The following is a 6,299-nucleotide window of genomic DNA, read 5'->3' as shown; positions in this document are numbered from 1 at the left end:
ATGTTTACAACATTATGCTTCACGGGAGCTGTTAAAAATTATGCACAAATATTAAATACTTTAATATTGAGTATTTTTTACCTTTCTCACGTGCGCGGAAATATCATTATAATAAATAAGTTGATTGTAATTTGCCGATAATAGTATCTTCGCCTGCCGCATACCGAAACCGTAACCGTAAACCGTTACCGTTAGCCGTAAACGTAAGTTAGTACCAATTTTAATAAAGAAGATAACTTTTTGAAAAAAAGGAACGTTTTCCCAAAACTATTTTGATGCTCAAAGTTGTGCATTACTAATGTCATTTAATTAGTAAAATAGTGTATTCATTGTATTCACCAAATCAAAGATTTTATGGAAATAATGAGGTGGTCAATGTTACCCGGCAATGGGGTAACTTTGTCATAGTAAATTATTTTTTTAGGACTGGATGTAAATTAAGTCTTATTAACCAAGTTTAATGTAATTTAAACTTACAGTTAGCATTTATTTTTGAAAGGAGTAACTAAAATATGTCAAGAAATTAAAAAAGGGACAATAAAAATAAATATAAACAGTATTAAAGAAATGTATTAGCTAAAATAATTTGATTTCTTTTTGTTATTATTTTTTTATTAAATGTCAGAAAAAGCAAAAAAAAAGGAGAGTACTAAAGAATAAACAATATGTAACATAAACTCTGTTTTTAAAAAAAAATTTAGGCATCTCTTCAGTAATCTATCATAAATTCAATAGAGACTGATTCAACTTCAGATGCTGTTTCTGTTTCACTATCGTATTTTACAAAAATAGATTTTCCTGGTTCTATTTTAAGTCTTTTTTGGATATATTTTTCTTATTTTTACTTTGTGTAACATCTTCCTTATCACCACCTTCATTTTTTTTCTCATTTAATATGCCTAAAAAGCTCTGGTCTAAAGCTTTACGAGGACTCAAGACGTTTTCACTTGGTAATTTGATATATTCAGCATTAAGATTAAATGGCACCAAACCACAAGCTCTAAATCTACTTATTAAATTTTTTCTCTAACATTCATTAATGGATGTCATTAAATCATTCAGCAACTTAAAGAAATCTTCTTTTGGTAACGTTGCAAATTTTTTATCACCAGAAGTAACATTCCAATCCAGAAGTATACTTCTCTATGCGTTTTTCAATGGTGCAAAGAATGCAATATCAAGAGGTTGAAGCAAATAAGTTGAATTAGGACAAAAGGCATATAAATCTAATGTTATGTTTTTCACATAAATGAATAACTTTATGACCTAAATGGAAAGAGAGATTGTTACCTATTAATACTTTTTTCCCAGTTTGTTTCTTAACGCATGGCAATGATGTTTGAAAAAACCAATCCTCAAAATTAACTTCATCAAACCAACCAGATTGGGTTCTATTAAAGCGAGAATTTTTTGAAGTTAGTTCCACGCTTCATAACAACTTTTTTATTTCCAGTAAAACTTATGATCCAATCGTCACCAGGAACATTGTTTTTAATTATTTTTACAGAACAATTTTGCAATTTTAAATAACCACCTACTAACATCAAGTTTATTTAATGGAAATCCCCAATCACACATAACCTTGATTCTAGATGAAAATAACTGCTCCTCATCATAAGTAAATATGGTTGGTGTACCAATGCATTTTTTATGCTTTGACTTTATTTTATTATGTATAGTACTTCTTGGTATATTAAACCTTTTTGAAGCTTGACGAATAGACATACCTTTATTAATTGCACCCATACACTCTTTCGAAAGAATGGTATTAGAACAAGTGTAAAAGAATGGTATTAGAACAACACTATGCTTGTTTCAACACTATGCTTGTTTCAACACTATGCTGTAAACAGCACAAGCAAACTGCAATGTAGTAATTTATTAAACTATTGTATAATTTTATTAAATTGTAATTAAATTAAAAAATAAGAGTCTATAAATTTTGATTTTGTTATAAAGTTAATAAAATTATGATTTAGCAACATCAACAACAAATAGTTTAACAAGAAAATATACTTTTTAAAAATGATTAAATACTTTCATGCTGAAAACTGTTTTTAAAAATAAATTATTTGGATAAAATGCTTCAAAAAAATATTCTAGTTATAATAAATAACGATCAGACTACTTTAAAATGAATATTATTTACTTGGCCAAAGTTACCCCAAAAGAGTATAAACCTACGGGGTAACTTTGACCACCCTGTAAAAAAAAAACAGAATGTTGTTACTTAAGCCAAAAACTTTTCGCCTAATTTTATCTGAACGTTTGTCTTTAAAACAGAAGAAAGACTGAGTTGTTTGCTATCATTTTTATCTTCAACATTCTGTTTTACAGTTTTTGATTTTTTTTGTTTGTTCTTTATTACAATATTTATGATACAGAGACAAATAATATAAATAAAGAAAAGTTAACAAGTCAAGGTATCGTTAAGAAATAAAGAATGAAAATAAATATAAAGAACGCGGATACTCAAAGAAGACCATCAGGTCATGTCGCAGAAAAAACGCCATTTATAAAATTAAAACTTTTTTTTTTTTTATAGTTATATCCTTTTGTTATGATGTTTACGGTTTGCATCAGTCACATTACTGTGTCTTCTGAGCAGCTGACTCATGCGAACAATAATGTCCATAATTTCCTAGACTTCCATAGATGTCCTAGATTACCTAGATTTCCATAGATGTCCATAATTTCCCAGATCCTCTTGCGCACACTGAATTTAATTTGTCGAAAAAATCACTTAATCTTATTAATCGCTATAAATTATTCACTATATATCAATAAATATAATCAATATAATCTCATTTCCAGACTGAATATAATACATTTCCAGATTGTTCAAAAGGTTGTCCAAAAGGACCTACTTAGCCATACGGTGGTTATCGCTGTGTGTTAAGCCAAATTACCGAATTTCCGTTCACACTTCTGACAACAAAAAATTGTGTTTTACCAAGATGTAGTTTTCATTCTTTTTCACTTATAGTTAAGAGCATTTGCAACAAACTTCAGATCAAAGTTTAGGCAAGAAAGATTGCATTTGCGAATAAATAAAATAGTAAAACGTTACTTAACTGTTTAAAAGTTACAGATGTTTAATGAAAGTTTTTAAAAATGGCAAAAGTTACCTCGCTGGCCAAAGTTACCCCGGTTTACGGTACGTAAAAATCGTAAAAGATATTTAATATATTAGTTTTTTATATTAGTACATAATTTTGAAACAACTCCCAATAATTTTTCTAAAAAAAAAGTTCTAATATGCTTGATATTTTTTAAAAGTTAATAATTTTGAAAACGATGATTCTGTTGAATTTGTTTGCAACAAAGTATTATATTAAAATAACAGTTAAAATATTTGCAGTCCATTAATTCATTGGTTAATACATAGGTAAATAGGTTATTAAAATAATTATATGTGAATACAATACATAATTAATAGATGATTAATACAACCATTAATACAGACCTACTCAGTTTGTGGAGACGTCATAAACTGAGGCGAGTATTTTAAAACAGAAAAAAAAAAAATACAAAAAAGCAACCTAAATTAAATTTAAAAATTATTTTCAAAGAGAAAAAAATAAGAATAATAAATAAAAATTAGCTAAGCAATAAAAAAATATTTAGATAAATGATACAACTTTCTTTTTAATTTTATAAACTATTTACATTATTATCTTAATGTTAAAATAGAAAAAGTAAGCAAATGAAACTGTATTGAAAAGTTTAGAAACAAATTTTGGAACATTAAAATATGACTTTTTTCTATTAATTTCTTTTCTTTTCCTTGGTCCAGTCCTACTGCCTTTCTTTTCATAATCCATTGGCCGTTATTCTTTTTGTAGAGAACCTTTAATGCTGATAAAGATCATTCCCAGCAAACACAAAACGTTCGAGCATGTTCGACGAACGTTGCGAACGTTCTGTATACGTTTTGTAAATGTTTTGGAAATTTGTGTGAACACAATTAAAAGTTAACGTTCATGAAACGTTGTTAAAATGTTTATTTAGATTCGCGTGATGTTTGCTCTAAACGTTACGTGAATCAACTTTTGTGAACTCCTATTAACAGTTCTTTAACGTTCAACACGAACATTCAAATAACAAACAACGAACGTTTACTAAACTTTCCCTGCAAACGTTCTTTTGATAGCTCTTGAACGTTTATCTTAAACACGCCATAAAGAACACGGATGTTTACTCAACGTTTTTCTTTTCTTTAATTTTTTAGCTAAAGGTATAAATGTATAGGCTTAGGCAGACTTTCTGTTTAAACCTACATTTGCTGGTTTTTGTCTAATGTAATGCTTTTTTGAACTTACATGACCCTTATTTATTTAAAAGTTGTTAATTAAGTACTTAAGTAAAAATTTATTTTTACTCAAGTACAAATTCACCATGTTTTATAACTGAATTACATAGAGTTATTTATGAGCCCACGATTTAATTATTATATTTCAACCAAAAGGCACCCGTACTGCCTATTTTATACACCACACCAAGGCAAGTTTTCCGGTATGAAACTTAAGTAAGGAGCTAATCGGCACTATAATAATTATTATTATCTGAGTTAATAACTTTGTTTCATATAAATATTGGTAATTATAATTATTACCCGATATTAGTCGCTTAAAGGAAGTACTAAAAAGTTCTTTTTAATAAGTTGAAAATTCATATTTAAGATGCTTAGCATACATATTATATTTGAAATGCTGTCGAAAAAGTAGAAACAAATTACTTTCTTAAACTACTTTCTCAATAGCACCTATAATTGAGTCTATAATACTAATAACAGTCAACAATTATTTGTTTGCATAAACTAATAGATTTTTCTAACTACGTTAAAATTAAAAATTTTCATACACAGTTGCATTGTTAATAAGACGCTATCTATATTTTCATAATAGTTTATTCTATTATTACAGCCTTGTAGCCAATCTACGAGGTTATCAAAAAGAGGAAGACAAAAACTTTAAACTTCTAAGATAAAGTTTTAATAAAAGATATTGTTTTATATGCTCTGCAATTATTGACTGAAAATTATAACAAAGCAAGTATAATACCGCTCATTTCTATATTCTTAAAAAAAAAGTCTTTAAAAAACAAATTAAAATTATTTTTATTTTCGATTCACCTTATTAGAGACAACAGCTGTTCCAATAATGATAAATATATACATTAGGGGTAGTAAACTTGAGGAATATATATATATATATATATATATATACATATATATATATATATATATATATATATATATATATATATATATATATATATATATATATATATATATATATATACATATAAATATATATATATATATATATATATATGTATATATATATATATATATATATATATATATATATATATATATATATATATATATATATATATATATTTTATATTAGTAAAAATTAAATTAGTTAATTTAAATATGTATAAAGAAGAAGAATGTGGTCAGAAAACAAAAAGTGAAATAACACTAAGGTCTAAAAAAAACTATTCATTATCAAAGAAGCAAAACCAGCAATAAAAGGTAATAATTCGTTTTATAATGAATTTCTTAAGCTAAAAACTGTAGCTAAACTTTTCTTCTTTTTTGTAATTAAGGCTGTCAGCTTCCAACAGGATAGAGAAACTGCAGCACTTAGCTTACAAGCAATCATTTTTACCAAGAACATTAAAAAAAGACACTATTCTTGCTTTTCCTGTTAAAATAAATTTCAAAGAGCTGCAATTGAAAGTAAGCGTGAATGTATTTTGGGCAAGGTAAGCCATGGGTTAAAGCTGGATTTTCTATACTAAACAATCAAATTCTAGTGAAAAATCTTTCAAATCTGAACAATGTATGTTCTAAACTTAAGAAGCATGAAACAAAGGGATCGGCTGCAGATTTGCACAGCAACAAGAGTTTAAAGTTTACATGAACACCATTTTTTGGGCTGGCATCTTAGATCTTAGAAATACAATTAAAAATGACAAAAAAAGATCTGATTCAGACAAGCTTGAAGATTTGGAGTTTATGGAGGACCAAGAAGGAAAAACAAAATTTATGCTTGAATCAGAAGATAAAAAATACCGAAAAAAGTATGTATTTCTTTAAAAAATTAGAGGCTACAACTAATGTTGAGATTGATACATATATTAGTGAGGATTCCTCGCGTGATTCTGATTTTAATCCTGGAGGGTGGTTTGAAAGAAAACCTTTTCAACAAAAAGTCACTGCTGAAATTCCCATAGATAAAATTCTACAGCAGCTAGGAAAATAAAATATGTCAGTCGTAATATATGCA

The sequence above is a fragment of the Hydra vulgaris genome, chromosome 13, assembly GCF_038396675.1.
Source record: "Hydra vulgaris chromosome 13, alternate assembly HydraT2T_AEP".
NCBI classification, from domain to species: domain Eukaryota; kingdom Metazoa; phylum Cnidaria; class Hydrozoa; order Anthoathecata; family Hydridae; genus Hydra; species Hydra vulgaris.
This window is presented reverse-complemented; position numbering follows the sequence as displayed.